The sequence below is a fragment of the Schistocerca americana genome, chromosome 1, assembly GCF_021461395.2.
Source record: "Schistocerca americana isolate TAMUIC-IGC-003095 chromosome 1, iqSchAmer2.1, whole genome shotgun sequence".
Taxonomy (NCBI): domain Eukaryota; kingdom Metazoa; phylum Arthropoda; class Insecta; order Orthoptera; family Acrididae; genus Schistocerca; species Schistocerca americana.
The window spans coordinates 248431148-248451602 of record NC_060119.1 but is presented as its reverse complement, the minus strand read 5'-3'; the positions used below and the strand labels follow the sequence as shown (position 1 = coordinate 248451602).

Genomic DNA, 20455 nt, shown 5'->3' with positions numbered 1-20455 from the left:
AACAGAGACAATAGATGCTTAAGGGACGTGAAGGATTGAATGCTTTAACGACAACGACAAACTTTTTAACTGGGAGACATGTGCATATAAACTTTAGAAAACTTTTGCAAAATGATATGTATGTAAGATACTGTTTTATGGAAGTGAAAGTAGGACTAGTAAATTGGGAAAAAAAATCTACTTGACGCTACTGAAATCTGGATATGGTGGAAAAATGACAAGAATGATCAGGACAGAAAGGGAAACCAAAGGGAGAATATAATTGAAGGAAACGGATAAACGAAGAGAGAAGATAATTAAAGGAAGGAGATCGACGAAGAAATAGTTTGGACAAGAAGAGAATAGAAGCTTTCGAAATGTGGTGCTACAGAAGAATGCTGAAGATTAGATGGGTAGATCACATAACTAATGAGGAAGTATTGAATAGGATTGGGGAGAAGAGAAGTTTGTGGCACAACTTGACTAGAAGAAGGGATCGGTTGGTAGGACATCTTCTAAGGTATCAAGGGATCACCAATTTAGTATTGGAGGGCAGCGTGGAGGGTAAAAATGATAGAGGGAGACCAAGAGATGTATACACTAAGCAGATTCAAAAGGATGTAGGTTGCAGTAGGTACTGGGAGATGAAGAAGCTTGCACAGGATAGAGTAGCATGGAGAGCTGCATCAAACCAGTCTTGGGACTGAAGACCACAACAACAACAACTTCAACGAAGAGATACGATAATTTAAGGAAATGAAAACGACGAAAGTAAAATTTGTTATATATCTCATCAGACACAACAACTTCATCATTGATATTCTTAAAGGTAAAGTGCTGGGAGAGAAAGAAAGAGTATGACCTAAGGTGAAGGACATGGAAGAGCCGGCTGGAGTGGCCGAGCGGTGCTAGGCGCTGCAGTCTCGAACCGCGCGACCGCTACGGTCGCAGGTTCGAATCCTGCCTCAGGCATGGATTTGTGTGATGTCCGTAGGTCAGTTAGGTTTAAGTAGTTCTAAGTTCTAGGGGACTGATGACCTCAGAAGTTAAGTCCCATAGTGCTCAGAGCCATTTGAACCATTTGACATGGAAGACATCGAAATGATGGTAAGGTGTTTCAGGTACATGGGACAGCCAATGACAGAAGCTTGGTTGGTTGGTTGATTTGGGAGGAAGGTACCAAACAGCATGGTCATCGGTCCCATCGGATTAGGGAAGGATGGGGAAAGAAGTCAGTCGTGCCCTTTCAAAGCAACCATCCCAGTATTTGGCTGAAGCGATTTAGGGGAACCACGGCAACCTTAATCAGGATGGCCAGACGTCGGTTTGAAACGTCCCCAACCCCCGAATGCGAGTTGTTCAGTGTGCTAACCACTGCACCACCTCGCTCGGTACGACAGATTAGAGTGGTTGCATCTTCAAGGCATCAGCCTTTAATATATGTATGTATGTATGGCATTGTTGGTTGGAAAATCCTATGGATGGGTTCAGCCGTTAAGCGGGTGGTCTTCCTAAGTGCACATTGGCCCCTTTTCTTGTGGATGTTTGAGAGTTGTATAGAATGCGTATTTTTTTAGTGTAGATGAGTATAACGGATGTGTGTACTGTAGTGTTATGTTTGTGTCGCTCGATGATGATGATAGAAGGGAGGGTGTGAAATCCAGTGGCGGCAGGTTGCCAACTTCTTTAGAATTGCACGAAGGGGGCGGTCGAGCTAGAAGTCCCTATCCGACGGACGGATCACCATTAACAACTTGTAGAAATAAGGAATACCAACAACCGCGTTTTTTTAAATAAAATATGTTAACTACGAGACCAGTTTTGACACTGCATTAGTGTCATCTTCAGGCTCCTATGCAAAGTGAATCATCGATGCATTAAGACAGGTGCCATCATTGGTCTCATGCATTTCTATTTACACAGTGTTCGTACTCCAGTCACTGTCACGGTACCAGTTCTAATGCACTGATGGTTGGATATCACCATTCAGTTTGCGTATGGGACCTGAAAGTGACATTAAAGCAGTGTCGAAACTGGCTGCTCAATTATATATTTTGTAAAAAGAACGACTGTTGATATTTCTTATATCAACAAGTTTGTGAACAGCTGCAATCCCGTGTCCTCTTAGATGGGCCATATAACATACATTAGCAGTGTTACATGCCGTCACTTCATGACACACTGGAGAGAGGATTGCAATTTCATCCAGAACATTGGCACAAAGACTGATGATTAGGAATTTTCTGCCACCACCTCTGCTTCCCTTGCTAGGCATACCCTGGCAGTGAACATTTCATCGATCACCAGGATTCTAATTGCATTAGCCCCGAGTCGAGGGCCGCCACGCAAGCGTGCGTTAGCAACGTCAGATTTAGGTTTTTCATGGTTATGCCAAATGCCGAGATGGTTCCTTTAATATTAACCATTTTTTGGATGTGAGGTAGGAATTGTTATACTCGACAGTGAGCTGCTGTGCCTGAGGTACCACTGTACCTCGTTCCGTTGTCTTTTCCCGTTGTTTTCTGACAACTTTTTGGGTTTAATTTAATGCAGATGCATAGCTGCAAGTATTTACTATTTCTTGGATGGTATAGCAAGTCGTTGGAGATTGTAGATGTCACAACGCAAGAAGAATCCTCAGAAATGAGGACAAATAGATGACAAACGGGATGGCGTTGTGTTTGAGTCAGTAGCTGCGCATAGCGGATGGCGAACCATTTGTCGCAAAAAGACCAAGTGGCAGCGGAGACTGGAACCAGTCTCGTATCACAAGTGAAGGCTTAGATGAAGCAATATTTGATACCGGAATATGCAGGTCACTGTAACACCATCACACTAAAAATTTTAATTCTACAGTTAAAATTTTGTTTGTATTTTTTAGTGACTGGTAGATCACATGTATGATAGTTGGTCGGCTCAATCGCATCATGGCACAGCAGAAAGTTATATCGAAGAAAAATTAAAGACTATTTTGGATGACCATCTTCAGCATTTACTGTTATATATCAATTATTATTTCCATGGGCTTCCATTTCGCTTAAATTACCAAAGTATCATCAGTGGTGGTTCATAGATATTGCATTCCGATGTGGCACAAATTTTCAACTTTCTCCATTGATTTAAATCAATGCCCACTGGCAGCTAAAGTCGTCAATTCCTTCGTGTCTCGATTCATAGTGGCTGCGTGATGAAAATGGCGGCTGTTCTTTCGGACATGTCCTTAAGAACAAACTCCACGCATATGCAATTGGGTTATTAATTTCAGTAATACTGATTTGATGCGGTGTACTAGACATGTCCTGTACTTCCAGATATACAGAGTGGTCAGAAACAATCTGAAAAGACTGTTATAGAATTATGCTGCACGTTTTATGCTCAAGAATTCTGACGTGCTTGGAGAAGGAAAATCTCCTCTATAAGAATCAACATGGCTTCCGCAAAGAGAGATCCTGCGAATCTCAGCTCGCTCTGTTCCTCCATGAGATCCACAGTGTGGTAAACAATGGTGTTACAGTTGATATCGCTTTCCTTGACTTCAGAAAGGCATTCGGCACCGTCCCGCACAGCTGTTTAGTGAAAAAAATACTAGCTTATCGAGTATCGGAGCAGATTCGTGACTGGAGTCGAGATTTCCTTGCAGACAGAGCTCAACACGTCACTCTTAATGGAACAAAATCGACATATGTAAATGTAATCTCCGGCGTACCCCAAGGAAGTGTTTTGAACGGGTGCTGTTTACAATGTATACATATGATTTGGTAGAAAGCTCTCTAAGGCTGTTTGCAGTTGACGCCGTTGTCTGTAACAAAGTAGCAACGCCAGAAGACAGTAACGATTTTCAGAACGATCCCCAGAGAATTGATGAATGGAGCAGGCTCTGGCAGTTGACCTAGAACGTAAATAAATGTAACATACTGCGCATTCATAGGATAACAAATTTACTACTGGGTAGCTACACTATTTATGACAAACCGCTGGCAACAGTATCTGATGTAAAGTATCTAGGAATATCTATCCGGTGCGACCTTAAGTGGAGTGACCATATAAACCAAATAGTGGGAAAAGCAGATGCCACACTCAGATACATATGAAGAATCTTGAAGAAATGTAACTCATCCACGAAGGAAGTGGCTTAGAAGACGCTTGTTCGAAGATGCTTGTTCGATCCATTCTTGAGTACTGTCCATCTGTCTGGGATCCCTACTACATAGAACTGATAGAACAGAGCGAGAGAAGATCCAACGAAGAGCGGCACATTTCGTCACAGGATTGTTTAGTCGGCACGATAGCGTTACGAAGATAAGATGCTCAACGAACTCCATTCGCAGACGTTACAGGAGAGGCGCTGTGCATCACGGAGAGATTTGAAATTTCGAGAGAGCATTTTCCGGGAAGAGTCGGACAACATATTACTTCCCCCAACATAGATCTCGAGCAATGAGCATGAGGAGAAAATTCGAGAAATTAGAGCCAATACAGAGGCTTACTGCCAATCATTCTTCCCAGACTCTACTCGCGAGTGGAACAGGTTTGGAGGGCTCAGTCAGTGGTACAAAAAGTACCCTCCGCCACACGCGATTAGGTAGCTTGCGGACTATGGTGTTGATGTAGATATAACGGTGTTTCGGGATACGTTGTGTTGAGAAATAATAGTTAAGAAGAAAGTTCGATACGTTGCATCATTTCGGAGATAATTAGCAATGAAGTTAGCCAATCTGGCCGTTACACCCGCAAATTCAAGCGGTCCGCCAGAAACAGTTCTCATATCGTAGATGATAGTTTACACGACTGTTCAACCTTTGGCTCGGGTTCGATATTTACTGTCGTCACATGTCCAATTTAGCAAACCAAATGAAGAAATGTTATATCAGATGTATTTCGTTTGAATTGTCAAAACATCATCAGTGGTGGTTCTGTAAATCTGCATACAGAATACATTTCTGCGTTCTTTTATTATGAATGTGATGTACGATTTACTTACTGTCGTTTATTGCTCCTTTTTTTGGCTTCTATGTACACAATTTTTGTTCTATGGAGTTTACGTTCTTTGCCATTCACTTCACGTTTGTAAATCTTCGCAGAAATTGTCTTCAAAGGAATCTTACTACGCTTCACTTGCCTTACATTAGCCCAATTACTTGGAGGCTTAATCGAAAAGTTTCCATTACAAATTCATTTGTCCAAACTTGGACAGTGTTTCCTATTGAAAGCAGTAGTGACTCGTGATCACACGCCCATAAGTATCTCGCAAATGGCTGCTTCGCGGAATCTTGTTTACTGGAATCCCTTTGCTTCTCCTTTGTATTGTATACTTCCACCTGCCTCATTTTCCGTTGTTACGATATACACTGAATAGATGATTGCGAGTCTGAAATAGCTTCATAGATCGTTCAATGAATCGAAATGAATGTTTTCGCAGCAAATGGTGCGATTTAGCTTGTTAACTTAACAGCCGTGAGTTTCAGGTGTGAAGCAGAGATACCTCGGGGCCAAACACTGACGCATTACTGAGGATCCGGGGCATTTCTGATAGGCGCAGCCGCTACACGCCGCCGCTAACGCTGCCGTTACGACGCCAGCTCAGACTTGAAGCTCAGAATTACGGAAATCCCAATCGTCCTAAAAGCAAATGGAGATTCTCAGGCCGTCGGGAGCAGTTGTTTTTCTCTTCCGCGTAAAGCAATTAAGTCGGTCGTTATTTCATTTAAACACAGACCTTGATGTGGGGGATACTGCAACTGACGCTCCCGTTGAGTTCTAAAGCGGAGAGGCAACTTCTTAGCAGGGAAGCCAGTGTCATTCCAGCTACAGTTGACTCATTGTTCTCTACTATTTTTTTTTCCACCTTTCAAGCTGTCTGTGGCCAACTGCACTCGAGGTGTGAGCGTAGCTGCAGCTGTTGCTCGACGGCCAATCACCTGAAGTTGCTTCTTTTTTTATTTTAGTCATTAATCTTCCCAATGGTTTCATGGGACCTGCCATGAATTCCTCTCCTCTGCCCACCTCTTTATCTCGGAGCAACAATTTCCACTTAAGTCCTTAATTATTTGCTGAATGTATTCCAATATCTGTCTTCCTCTGCAGATGTTGCCCTCTGCAGCTCTCTCTAGCAACATCGAAGTTATTCCCTGATGTATTAACTAATGTCCTATCATTCTGCCCCTTCTTCTTATCGGTGTTTTCCGTACGTTCCTTTCCACGCGATCCTGTGGAGAAGCTCCTCATTTCTTATCTTATCAGTACACCTAATTTTCAATATTCTTCTGTAGCACCACGTATCGAATGCTTCGTTTCTCTTCTGTTCAAGATTTCTCAAGGTCCACGTTTCACTACCATACAGTGCTGTGCTCCAAACGTACATTATCAGAAATTTCTTCCTCAAATTAAGGCCAATGCTTGATATAGTAGATTTCTCTTGCTCTGGAATGTCCTTTTTCCCAGCGCTAGTCTGCCTTTCAATTCGTCCTTGCTCCTTCCGCCAGGGGGTTATTTTGCTGCATAGGTAGCATAATTCCTTAATTTTAACTACTTCATGGTTACCAGTCCTGATGTAAGTTTCTCACTGTTCTTATTTCTGCTGCTTCTCATTATATTCGTCTTTCTTCGACTTACTCTCAATCCAAATCCTGTTCTCACTAGACTGTTCATTCACAGATCCTGTAATTGTATCTCAATTTCGCTGATGTATATATATTCCGTCCAAACAGTCCTTGGAAGGCCCAACGGCACGGACCGGCCGCCGTGTCATCCTCAGCCCATAGGCATCACTGGATGCGGATATGGAGGGGCATGTGGTCAGCACACCGCTCTCTCGGCCTCATGTCAGTTTCCGAGACCGGAGCCGCTACTTCTCAATCAAGTAGTTCCTCAGTTTGTCTCACAAGGGCTGAGTGCACCCCGCTTGCCAACAGCGCTGGGCAGACCGGATGGTCACCCATCCAAGTGATAGCCCAGCCCGACAGCGCTTAACTTCGGTGATCTGACGGGAACCGGTGTTACTACTGCGGCAAGGCCGTTGGAACTTCCGCTGAGGATAACAATATCATCGACGAATCATATCATTGATATCCCTTCACTTTAAATTTAGTTCCACTCTTAAACCTTTCTTTTATTTCCGTCATTTCTTCTTCGATATGTAGATTAAACAGTAGGGACGAAAAACTACATCCCCCTCTTACACATTTTTTAATCCTAGAACTTCGTTTCTCATCTTCCAGTCCTATTATTAGCTCTTGTTTATGTTGCATATTACCCGTCTTTCTCTACAGCCTACCCCTATTTTTCTCAGAATTTCGAACATCTTGCACCATTTAAACTCTCGTACGCTTTTTCCGGATCAACAAATCCTATGAACGTCTATTGATTTTTCTTCAGTTTTGCTTCCATCATTAGCTGCAACGTCAGAGTCGCCTCTCTGGTGCCTTTACCTTTCTCAAAGCATCCTAATCGGCACCTAACAGATCCTCAACCTTATTTTCCATCCTTATGTGTGCTATTCTTGTCAGCATCTTGGCTGCATGAACTCTTAAGCTGATTGTGCAATAATTCTTGAACTTTTCGGCACTTGCAATCTCCGGAATTATGTGTATGATATTTTTCCAGAGTATGAACTCTAGTGTTTAGCGAACATGTGCGTTCTGTTAATGAAAACAAGATGTACAGTGCTTTTCCACATCCAGATTCGCAGAGGAGCGTGTGTATGATGACAAGAACGTCGACGAAAACTACGACTGAGGATTTGACTGTGCTGATTAAGTACTGACGAGAAAAGTGGCATAAGAATAATTTACGTCCTGCATAAACAGGAGAAATCCAATCCTATAATTTATTCTCCAAACATGGTATTGTTAGCACCTAAACAATATGTGCTCTAAAGGATATGAAACAATATACAAAAGCAAACTTAAATAGTTTGCAGGAGCGTAGTCAACATATTTTAGAATCAAAGAAATTTCTATCATTGTATTTTTAGAAGAAATAAACAAATTCTTATTGAAGATGAAACATTTGGGGCGTTCCCTGGAACAACGTCTTAACCGAAATCCAGTCAGTCAGTAATTCTTACATATTCCACTATCACGTAAAATGTAGGGTGTTTCACAATTCATGTTTCACACTTCTAGAAGTTGTGAGTGGCCAATGGATGATATAAACTTCATAGTTAAAGTTTATGAACTCTCCGCCAACAACGTGATAAATGTGAACAAAAATGTTTGCTTATAGACTGTTGTCGTCTAGATGAGTTCATAGGAAAGGCTAGCGAGCGCAATTAGTAATGTTCACGAGGTATTCTCTTCACGGGCCTGCGGCAATGTTAACAGAAGGGAAAATTACTTATGACATGAGATTTGATGGACAGCTGCTAATGAACTAGGGAAGAAAGCCAATGCGTCATATCATTTGGAATTGTTTAAATGACATTCTGTCAGAATGATTAGATTGAGTCTTGTGTAAGGCATCTGATGTGTTGGCAGAAGAGCCAACACGGTGTTGCTAGAGGAGGGCGAAATGCACGCGTTTAATTACAAGCAGGCTGGCGTGAGGTCTGGAACAGTTAAGGGAATTTTTAGTAGCAAATAAAGTACGTAGTTGATGTAATACTTAACTTTAATCCACAATTGGTGTACATCGCTCTTGACGGTACATTAATAATAAGCTCAATATAACTGGTAATGGCGCCTTGCTAGGTCGTAGCAAATGACGTAGCTGAAGGCTATGCTAACTATCGTCTCGGCGAATGAGAGCGTATTTGTCAGTGTAGCATCGCTAGCAAAGTGGGCTGTACAACTGGGGCGAGTGCTAGGAAGTCTCTCTAGACCTGCCGTGTGGTGGCGCTCGGTCTGCAATCACTGACAGTGGCGACACGCGGGTCCGACGTATACTAGCGGACCGCGGCCGATTTAAAGGCTACCACCTAGCAAGTTTGGCGGTGACACCACAGCATCATCTCTAGCTCTAGTGACGATTAAAGAATTTGAAAATTTAGTAGCAGTCGTACGATGCAGGCTTTCAAGGCAGGTGTTTTCTTCAGTTGAAGCTTCCGGGTAGGGCGGTCGTGGTCATGTATAAAACTGTTCACTAACGTTTCGTCTCCGAGTGCGGGAGACATCTTCAGAGGTAAAACGGCAACAGCATCAAAGGCCACTGGCGCCCCCGAATTTATAGAGTTGTGTAGAGGGTACCAACACTGGACCCAAGACGAAAAAAGAGGCGCCATTTGAAACGTTGGTGAACAGGACTAGCAGAATTTGCGAGCTGGTTTATTTACGAGATGACTTACTTATCGACTGCTTTTTGGTTTCCTCAGTAAGGAGGTGGATCCCGCACTCCAAGAAGAGAGAAAATCAGCGCTCATACGGAACAACAGCGTCCCATTAGGAAAGTTTTCGTCCCTACATTGACAAGATTACGGATCGCATATGCCAAGTGTCGGCCAAGCACGGGCTGAAACGATCTTTAGACATACCGAAAAGATAATAGAATGCTTAAAAAAGATAAAAGATGCACAGCATCCGCTAGCGGCACCAGTGTTGTAAAAAATTCCTTGTAGTTAAGGGCAAATATATACTGGAACCACAGAAAGAAGTGGATATGTATCTCATTTTTTAAATTTCCAAAAATTAATACTTTAGCAGTGTAAAACTGATCTGATGTATCATCTTGTGTACGATAAGGAAACAATTGTCCATACATTAAAAAACTATCATCGTGAGGTGACTCAGAAACCATATTAATCGAAGTGCAGGTGATGGTGACGGTTTAGACATTTACAAATTTACAATATGTCTTTTCGATCAGCCCGTTGCCATTATTTGTCTGAAGCCTTGTGTCGAGCACATCTGCAGATATCGAGCACGTCTGGAGTGTAAAACAAGGAATATTTTTACTCTATTTTTTGAGTCATCAGTGTTCTGACTGATTTGATGCGGCCCGCCACGAATTCCTCTCCTGTGCTAACCTCTTCATCTCAGAGTAGCACTTGCAATCTCTGTCCTCAATTATTTGCAGGATGTATTCCAAACGCTCCCTTCCTCTACAACTCCCTCTAGTGTCATGGAAGTCATTCCGTGATGTCTTAACAGATGTCCTAGCATCCTGTCCCTTCTTGTTATCATTATTCTACCTACATTCTTTGTTGTTGTTGTTGTTGTTGTGGTCTTCAGTCCTGAGACTGGTTTGATGCAGCTCTCCATGCTACTCTATCCTGTGCAAGCTTCTTCAACTCCCAGTACCTACTGCAGCCTACATCCTTCTGAATCTGCGTAGTGTATTCATCTCATGGTCTCCCTCTACGATTATTACCCTCCACGCTGTCCTCCAATACTAAATTGCTGATCCCTCGATGTCTCAGAACATGTCCTACCAACCGATCCCTTTTTTAGTCAAGTTGTGCCACAAGCTCCTCTTCTCCCCAATCCTATTCAATACCTCCACATTAGTTATGTGATCTACCCATCTAATCTTCAGCATTTTTCTGTAGCACCACATTTCGAAAGCTTCTATTCTTTTCTTGTCTAAACTATTTATCGTCCACGTTTCACTTCCATACATGGCTACACTCCATACAAATACTTTCAGAAACGACTTCCTGACACTTAAACCTATACTCGATGTTAACAAATTTTTCTTCTTCAGAAACGCTTTCCTTGCCATTGCCAGTCTACATTTTAAATCCTTTCTACTTCGACCATCATCAGTTATTTTGCTCCCCAAATAACAAAATTCCTTAACTACTTTAAGTGTCTCATTTCCTAATCTAATTCCCTCAGCATCACCCGACTTAATTCGACTACATTCCATTATTATCGTTTTGCCTTTGTTGATGTTCATCTTACATCCTCCTTTCAAGACACTGACAATTCCGTTCAACTGCTTTTCCAAGTTCTTTGCTGTCTCTGACAGAATTACAAAGTCATCGGCGAACCTCAAAGTTTTTATTTCTTCTCCATGGATTATAATACCTACTCCGAACTTTTCTTTTGTTTCCTTTACTGCGTGCTCAATATACAGATTGAAGAACATCGGGGAGAGGCTACAACCCTGTCACACTCCCTTCCCAACCGCTGCTTCCCTTTCATGTCCCTCGACTCTTATAACTGCCATCTGGTTTCTGTACAAATTGTAAATAGCCTTTCGCTCCCTGTATCTTACCCCTGCCACCTTCAGAATTTGAATGAGAGTATTCCAATCAACATTGTCAAAAGCCTTCTCTAAGTCCACAAATGCTAGAAACGTAGGTTTGCCTTTCCTTAATCTTTCTTCTAAGATAAGTCGTAGGGTCAGTACTGCCTCACGTGTTCCAACATTTCTACGGAATCCAAACTGGTCTTCCCCGAGGTCGGCTTCTATCAGTTTTTCCATTCGTCTGTGAAGAATTCGCGTTAGTATTTTGCAGCTGTGACTTATTAAACTGATAGTTCGGTAATTTTCGCATCTGTCAACACCTGCTTTCTTTGGGATAGGAATTATTATATTATTCTTGAAGTCTGACGGTATTTCGCCTGTCTCATACATCTTGTTCACCAGATGGTAGAGTTTTGTCAGGACTGGCTCTCCCAAGGCTGTCAGTAGTTCTAATGGAATGTTGTCTACGCCGGGGGCCTTGTTTCGACTTAGGTCTTTCAGTACTCTGTCAAACTCTTCACGCAGAATCATATCTCCCATTTCATCTTCATCCTCTTCCATTTCCATAATATTGTCCTCAAGTACATCGCCCTTGTTTAGGCCCCTTGTATACTCCTTCCACCTTTCTGCTTTCCCTTCTTTGCTTAGAACTGGGTTTCCATCTGAGCTCTTGATATTCGTACAAGTGGCTCTCTTTTCTCCAAAGGTCTCTTTAATTTTCCTGTAGGCAGTATCTATCTTACCCCTCGTGAAATAAGCCTCTACATCTTTACATTTGTCCTCTAGCCATCCCTGCTTAGCCATTTTGCACTTCCTTTCGATCTCATTTTTGAGACGTTTGTATTCCTTTTTGCCTGCTTCATTTACTGCATTTTTATATTTTCTCCTTTCATCAATTAAATTCAATATTTCTTCTGTTACTCAAGGGTTTCTACTAGCCCTCGTCTTTTTTACCTATTTGATCCTCTGCTGCCTTCACTATTTCATCCCTCAAAGCTACCTATTCTTCTTCTACTGTATTTCTTTCCCCCATTCCTGTCAATTGTTCCCTTATGCTCTCCCTGAAACTCTGTAGAACCTCTGGTTCTTTCAGTTTATCCAGGTCCCATCTCCTTACATTCCCACCTTTTTGCAGTTTCCTTGTACCAAGCCCACATTCTCCCGTAACTCTTCCTTCTTTCCTTCCGCTACAACTGCTTTCCAGTCCCCCATGACTGTTAGATTTTCATCTCCCTTTACGTACTGCATTATATGTTTAATATTCTCATATACTCCCTCTATCTCTTCATCTTTAGTTTGCGACGTTGGTATGTAAAGGTATACCTGAACTATTGTTGTCTCTGTTGGTTTGCTGTTGAGTTTTACTCTCATGCAATATTAATAAAGCAGTTTATCGTTTAATGGTGATAAAGTAGTATGAAGGTAACGGAGTCGCCAGAAGGTTGCAACAGACTACGCCCTCACCCATCGGCGGCAGTTCCAAAGCAGCTCACAAAGTGCTTAGCGCGACAAGCGGTGGCGGCGGCTGCGGCGACTCCCACAACGCACAACTTATTATAAGATTACAACTTCTCCAAGAATCCCGCTATTTTAGTCATCCTGTAACGGTGTTACGTCTAATATGCGTCTTCTCACGAACTTGAGAAGCTGTGTACACTGACTAATTAATTACCCACTCTCACCTCCACTCTCAGAACCAGCAGTAAAGACCAAGGCAGGGCGTTACTGGTGGTACCACGAATTGAAACGGGTGATTCCTTAGGATGTACAGTGGTCTGAAGTGCAAACATTGAGATAGGTTCCGACGTACGTATCACAATATTAGCACACATTAAGCATTCATGTTCTATGAAGTGAAGTTTTCCAAAAATATGGTGGGTGAGTCATATGATTTCTCAATTTCTACAATTGATTTATTGAGGGAACGTGAAACACATGTGTACGGTGTTCGTGACATAGCCTCCCTTTAGACATTTCAGGCAGTGCACAGAAAGTGTATGAATTACTCTGGAATGCGCAGCCACCACGTGGTTCACTTCTTTGTCGGAACGAAATTTTTTCCCTTTCTTTGCCGCTTTGATTTGTCCAAACATGTAATCGCTTGGATGATTGCATCTATTGCACGGGCAGTTTGAGGTTAAGCTTTTCCATGCTGCACAGTGACACCTGCAGTCAGACATCCACATCGTTTCGATCCGAATGTCCGCCGAAAATGACTTTTGAATAAGTCGAAGGCCGAGCGGTTCTAGGCGCTTCAGTCTGGAACCGCGCGACCGCTACGGTCGCAGGTTCGAATCCTGCCTCGACCATGGATGTGTATGATGTCCTTAGGTTAGTTAGGTCTAAGTAGTTCTAAGTCTAGGGGTCTGATGACCTTAGTTGTTAAGTCCCATAGTGCTTAGAGCCATTTGAACCATTTGAATAAATCGAAATACGACGCACTAGAGATTGTGTTTTCCTTAGTCGAGTAGTGTTCCAGTCAGCACAGAACAGAGTCATCACAATCTTGCCTACAGATGACTGCGCCGGAAACTTCTTTAGTTTTGGCGATGAGAAATAACGCTATTTTTAGCTTTCTCTTTCTGTTTTGGCTTGGGGGGCAGTGGGACCAAGGTTTCATCTCCTGCAACGATTCTCGCAAGAAAGCCAGCACCTTATGGTTCATAGCGCCGCGAAAGTTTTACACATACGCCAACGAGTAACTCTTTTAGTTCTCTGTATGTCCATCTTTTCAGAGATGGTTGCGTGACTCGCATGTTCGATACAGGATGTCAAATTAAACGCCTTTCAGCCGTCTAGTTTACAAACTTATTTTATTTGGCTATCTGTTTCGGCGATTTACTGCGCCACCTTCAGGCCCCTAACCGTTTTGTAGGAAGATTCCACCTCGGTTCTGATAAAAACTGGGGCAACAACAGTCGGCAGATTTAAGGTATCGCTATAGCAAGCAGGAATCTACTAATAGCAGTGCTGCCTGCCCCTGTTTTTATATGAACCGAGGTGGAATCTTCTTACACATTGGTCAGGGGCCTGAAGATGGCTTAGTAAATCGCCGAAACTGGTAGCCAAATAAGTTTGGAAACTAGACGACTGAAAGGTGTTTAAAAAATGGATTAAATGGCTCTGAGCACAATGGGACTTAACATCTGAGTCACCAGTCCCCTAGAACTTAGAACTACTTAAACCTAACTAACCTTAGGACATCACACACATCCATGCCCGAGGCAGGATTCGAACCTGCGACCGTAGCGGTCGCGCGGTTCTCGACTGAAGCGTCTAGAACCGCTCGGCTACAACGGCCGGCTGAAAGGTGTTTAATTTGACATCTTTCAGTTCTGGCGTGAGATGACGTGTCACCCATCTTGCAGCCACTTCGCGACTTCTAAGCATGTTTCAGACAATGTGATATGTTGAGCCATGGCTAACGTTCAGATCTGCGACTGTTTCATACACCGTCACACGGCGATTGCCCATCATTCAACTGCTGCTGCAGACTCTGGTATCACAACGCGACGTATCTGAGCTGGGCGGGGTGTATTTGGCACAGATTCATACCGTTTCTGAACTTCCTACTGAAATTGTACACTTGTTGTAGAGACAAACTTGCTTCACCACACTGGACATTCATTTGTCGAAGAACTTCAAGAGGTTTCGTGTCTTCGCTGCTCAGCAATGACAGAACGCTGTCCTTCGTTTGTGTCTGTCGCAAGCGGTGCAACCATTATAAACTGGTAATGTGGCAGCGTTTCAATTTTATGCAGTTTGCTGCCTCCTGTTGCGATTTCTCTAAAGCGTCAACTTGCAGACAAATAGGTCGGAAAATCGAATGTTTATCACGTTTTTAAGGTATTCCTTTGACGCCCCATCGCAGATGGCTCATCAGGATTACATAAATAGTGAATGAAATGAAAAAAAAAAACGTAAACGAAACCGACTAATGTAACACTTTTAAAACTACTTGAACAGAGCAAATAATAGAACAGAACTGCTATAGCTGTATTATAGTATTTTATGCTTTAATTCTTGCTTGCGTTAGCTATCCTAAAACAACGTTTTGAGATGGAAACGTGGTTCAAAAGTGGACGCTGACTTTAGTCGTATCACTGCCACACACGAGATTAATCTTTGTTTTCCTGGGCCACCAGTCTTCTAGTTGGTTTGTTGTGCCCCACCACGTTCTCCTATCCTGTGCCAATATCATCACCTCGGGACCGCACAGTCACCGAACATCCTAAACTTTTTTAGCTGTGTATGCTCTAATCTCTGTCTTCTCCCACAGTTTTAACCTCTGTACGGTCCATTGCACACCATGAAAGTAATTCCTTGATGCCTTAACACATGACTAATCGACTTGTCCCTTCTTCTAGTCAGTGCCCTCCACATAATCCTTTTCTCGCCGATTCTCCGGAGAACCTCCGCTCCCGTATATTATCAGTTCACACATATTTCAAAATTCTGCTATAACGACACATCTCAGACGCTTCAAGTCTCTTCATTTCCAGCTTTTCCACTTCATGGTTCATCGGTGATCAGAGCTGTGCTCCGTACGTACATTATAAGGAATCTCCTGCTTGACGCTAGTATGTATACTTTAGTGAGCTATGCTCTCTACGCCCGTGATACTCTGCTTATTATATTCTTGACTTGTCTGTTAATCGTCTTTTGGTTTCTGAGGTAGCAAAATTCAATCACTTTTTTTTTTTTGGTCATCAGTCTACTGACTGGTTTAATGCGGCCCGCCACGAATTCCTTTCCTGTGCTAACCTCTTCATCTCAGAGTAGCACTTGTAACCTACGTCCCCAATTATTTGCTTGACGTATTCTAATCTCTGTCTTCCTCTACAGTTTTTGCCCTCTACAGCTCCCTCTAGTACCATGGAAGTCATTCCCTCATGTCTTAGCAGATGTCCTATCATCCTGTCCCTTCTCCTTATCAGTGTTTTCCACATATTCCTTTCCTCTCCGATTCTGCATAGAACCTCCTCATTCCTTACCTTATCAGTCCACCTAATTTTCAACATTCGTCTATAGCACCACATCTCAAATGCTTCGATTCTCTTCTGTTCCGGTTTTCCCACAGTCCATGTTTCACTACCATACAATGCTGTACTCCAGACGTACATCCTCAGAAATTTCTTCCTCAAATTAAGGCCAGTATTTGATATTAGTAGACTTCTCTTGGCCAGAAATGCTTTCTTTGCCATAGCGAGTCTGCTTTTGATGTCTTCCTTGCTCCGTCCGTCATTGGTTATTTTACTGCCTAGGTAGCAGAATTCCTTAACTTCACTGACTTCGTAACCATCAATCCTGATGTTAAGTTTCTCGCTGTTCTCATTTCTACTACTTCTCATTACCTTCGTCTTTCTCCGATGTACTCTCAAACCATACTGTGTACTCATTAGACTGTTCATTCCATTCAGCAGATCATTTAATTCTTCTTCACTTTCACTCAGGATAGCAATGTCATCAACGAATCGTATCATTGATATCCTTTCACCTTGTGTTTTAATTCCACTCCTGAACCTTTCTTTTATTTCCATCATTGCTTCCTCGATGTACAGATTGAAGAGTAGGGGCGAAAGGCTACAGCCTTGTCTTACACCCTTCCTATTACGAGCACTTCGTTCTTGATCGTCCACTCTTATTATTCCCTCTTGGTTGTTGTACATATTGTATATGACCCGTCTCTCCCTATAGCTTACCCCTACTTTTTTCAGAATCTCCAACAGCTTGCACCATTTTATATTGTCGAACGCTTTTTCCAGGTCGACAAATCCTACGAAAGTGTCTTGATTTTTCTTTAGCCTTGCTTCCATTATTAGCCGTAACGTCAGAATTGCCTCTCTCGTCCCTTTACTTTTCCTAAAACCAAACTGTTCGTCACCTAGCGCATTCTCAATTTTCTTTTCCATTCTTCTGTATATTATTCTTGTAAGCAGCTTCGATGCATGAGCTGTTAAGCTGATTGTGCGATAATTCTCGCACTTGTCAGATCTTGCCGTCTTCGGAATTGTGTGGATGATGCTTTTCCGAAAGTCAGATGGTATATCGCCAGACTCATATATTCTACACACCAACGTGAATAGTCGTTTTGTTGCCACTTCCCCCAATGATTTTAGAAATTCTGATGGAATGTTATCTATCCCTTCTGCCTTATTTGACCGTAAGTCCTCCAAAGCTCCTTTAAATTCCCTATCTCTTCTAAATCGACTCCTGTTTCTTCTTCTATCACATCAGACAAATCTTCACCCTCATAGAGGCTTTCAATGTATTCTTTCCACCTATCTGCTCTCTCCTCTGCATTTAACAGTGGAATTCCCGTTGCACTCTTAATGTTACCACCGTTGCTTTTAATGTCACCAAAGGTTGTTTTGACTTTCCTGTATGCTGAGTCTGTCCTTCCGACAATCATATATTTTTCGATGTCTTCACATTTTTCCTGCAGCCATTTCGTCTTAGCTTCCCTGAACTTCCTATTTATTTCATTCCTCAGCGACTTGTATTTCTGTATTCCTGATTTTCCCGGAACATGTTTCTACTTCCTCCTTTCATCAATCAACCGAAGTATTTCTTCTGTTACCCATGGTTTCTTCGCAGCTACCTTCTTTGTACGTATGCTTTCCTTCACAACTTCTGTGATGGCCCTTTTTAGAGATGTCCATTCCTCTTCAAGTGTACTGCCTACTTCGCTATTCCTTATTGCTGTATCTATAGCGTTAGAGAACTTCAAACGTATCTCGCCATTCCTTAGTACTTCCGTATCCCACTTCTTTGCGTATTGATACTTCCTGACTAATGGCTTGAACTTCAGCCTACTCTTCATCACTACTATATTGTGATCTGAGTCTATATCTGCTTCTGGGTACGCCTTACAATCCAGTATCTGATTTCGGAATCTCTGTCTGACCATGATGTAATCTAATTGAAATCTTCCCGTATCTCCCGGCCTTTTTCAAGTATACCTCCTCCTCTTGTGATTCTTGAACAGGGTATTCGCTATTACTAGCTGAAACTTGTTACAGAACTCAATTAGTCTTTCTCCTCTTTCATTCCTTGTCCCAAACCCATATTCTCCTGTGACCTTTTCTTCTACTCCTTCCCCTACAACTGCATTCCAGTTGCCCATGACTATTAGATTTTCGTCCCCCTTTACATACTGCATTACCCTTTCAATATCCTCATACACTTTCTCTATCTGTTCATCTTCAGCTTGCGACGTCGGCATGTATACCTGAACTATCGTCGTCGGTGTTGGTCTGCTGTCGATTCTGATTAGAACAACCCGGTCACTGAACTGTTCACAGTAACACACCCTCTTCCCTACCTTCCTATTCATTACGAATCCTACACCTGTTATACCATTTTCTGCTGCTGTTGATATTACCCGATACTCATCTGACCAGAAATCCTTGTCTTCCTTCCACTTCACTTCACTGACCCCTACTATATCTAGATTGAGCCTTTGCATTTCCCTTTTCAGATTTTCTAGTTTCCCTACCACTTTCAAGCTTCTGACATTCCACGCCCCGACTCTTAGAACGTTATCCTTTCGTTGATTATTCAATCTTTTTCTCATGGTAACCTCCCCCTTGGCAGTCCCCCACTGGAGATCCGAATGGGGGACTATTCCGGAATCTTTTGCCAATGGAGAGATCATCATGACACTTCTTCAATTAACGGCCACATGTCCTGTGGATACACGTTAAGTGCCTTTAATGCAGTGGTTTCCATTGCCTTCTGCATCCTCCTGTCGTTGATCATTGCTGATTCTTCCGCCTTTAGGGGCAATTTCCCACCCCTAGGACAAGAGAGTGCCCTGAACCTCTATCCACTCCACCGCCCTCTTTGACAAGGCCGTTGGCAGAATGAGGCTGACTTCTTATGCCGGAAGTCTTCGGCCGCCAATGCTGATTATTTATCAAAATTTAGGCAGTTGCGGGGATCGAACCCGTGACCGAAGACGTTTTGATTATGAATGAAAGACGCTACCCCTAGACCACGGGTTCAGTATTTCAATCACTTACACATCATTTGTGATATTGTGTTTATTGATAACCTCGTTTCTACTACTGCTTAACACTTCTGCCTTTCTTTCGGTTACTCAAGATATTCTGTGCTCATTTCATTAAGCATATCCTGTAATTCTTCCACACTTTCACTGAGGCTAGCAGTGTCATCAGCAAATCATAACACTGATATCCTTTTACCTTGAATTTTTACCCCAATCCAAAACCTCTCCTTTAACTCCTGGAATTGCTTCTTCAGTGTACATGTTGATCAGTGGAAACAGTGCATCCTTGCCGCACGCCCTTATTTAGTTATATCACTCGTCGTGTGTGTTGTACGAGATCAGTTGATAACAGCAGCACGTACAACTGTAATATAGCCTAGCGAACGTACGAGAGTAACAACAGAATACAGTATTCCACCTGTGTAGAAACGTTATTTGTCCATGTTTTTCTCGGACGAACAATAGCCCTGAGGTGAATTACAACATGATATTATAGCAAAGGCAAGAGATAATTAAAGAGGATTATGTATAGGACTACCCCGAGGTGTGATGGCAGGAGAGATACGAAGACACATTTTACCCAAAGAGTTATTCGCACTAGAATATACACTACTGGCCATTAAAATTGCTACACCACGAAGATGACGTGCTACAGACGCGAAATTTAACCGACAGGGAGAAGATGCTGTGATACGCAAATGATTAGCTTTTCAGAGCATTCACACAACGTTGGCGCCGGTGGCGACACCTACAACGTGTTGACATGAGGAGAGTTTCCAACCAATTTCTCATACAAAAACAGCAGTTGACCAGCGTTGCCTGGTGAAACGTTGTTGTGATGCTTCGTGTAAGGAGGAGAAATGATTACCATCACGTTTCCGACTTTGATAAAGGTCGGATTGAAGCCTATCGCGATTGCGGTTTATCGTATCGCGACATTGCTGCTCGAGTTGGTCGAGATCCAATGACTGTTAGCAAAATATGGAATCTGTGGGTTCAGGAGGGTAATACGGAACGCCGTGCTGGATCCCAACGGCCTCGTATCTCTAGCAGTCGAGATGACAGGCATCTTATCCGCATGGCTGTAACGGGTCGTGAAGCCACGTCTCGATCCCTGCGTCAACAGATGGGGACGTTTGAAGGATAAGAACCATCTGCACCAACAGTTCGACGACTTTTGCAGCAGCATGTACTATCAGTTCGGAGACCATGGCTGCGGTTACCCTTGACGCTGCGTCACAGACAGGAGCGCCTGTGAAGGTGTACCTAACGACGAACCTGGGTGCACAAACGGCAAAACGTCATTTTTTCGGATGAATCTAGGTTCGGTTTACAGCATCA

The 20455-nt window shown here is 42.8% G+C and overlaps 1 protein-coding gene and 1 pseudogene across 1 annotated transcript in view; both read right to left on the bottom strand.

Annotated features, from left to right (window-relative positions):
• The window catches only part of LOC124555160 (nitric oxide synthase, salivary gland), a 693873-nt gene that overhangs the window by 195187 nt on the left and 478231 nt on the right, over positions 1–20455 (bottom strand). The gene's annotated exons all lie outside the window — the stretch shown is intronic.
• On the bottom strand, positions 6882–6999 carry LOC124555000 (annotated as a pseudogene).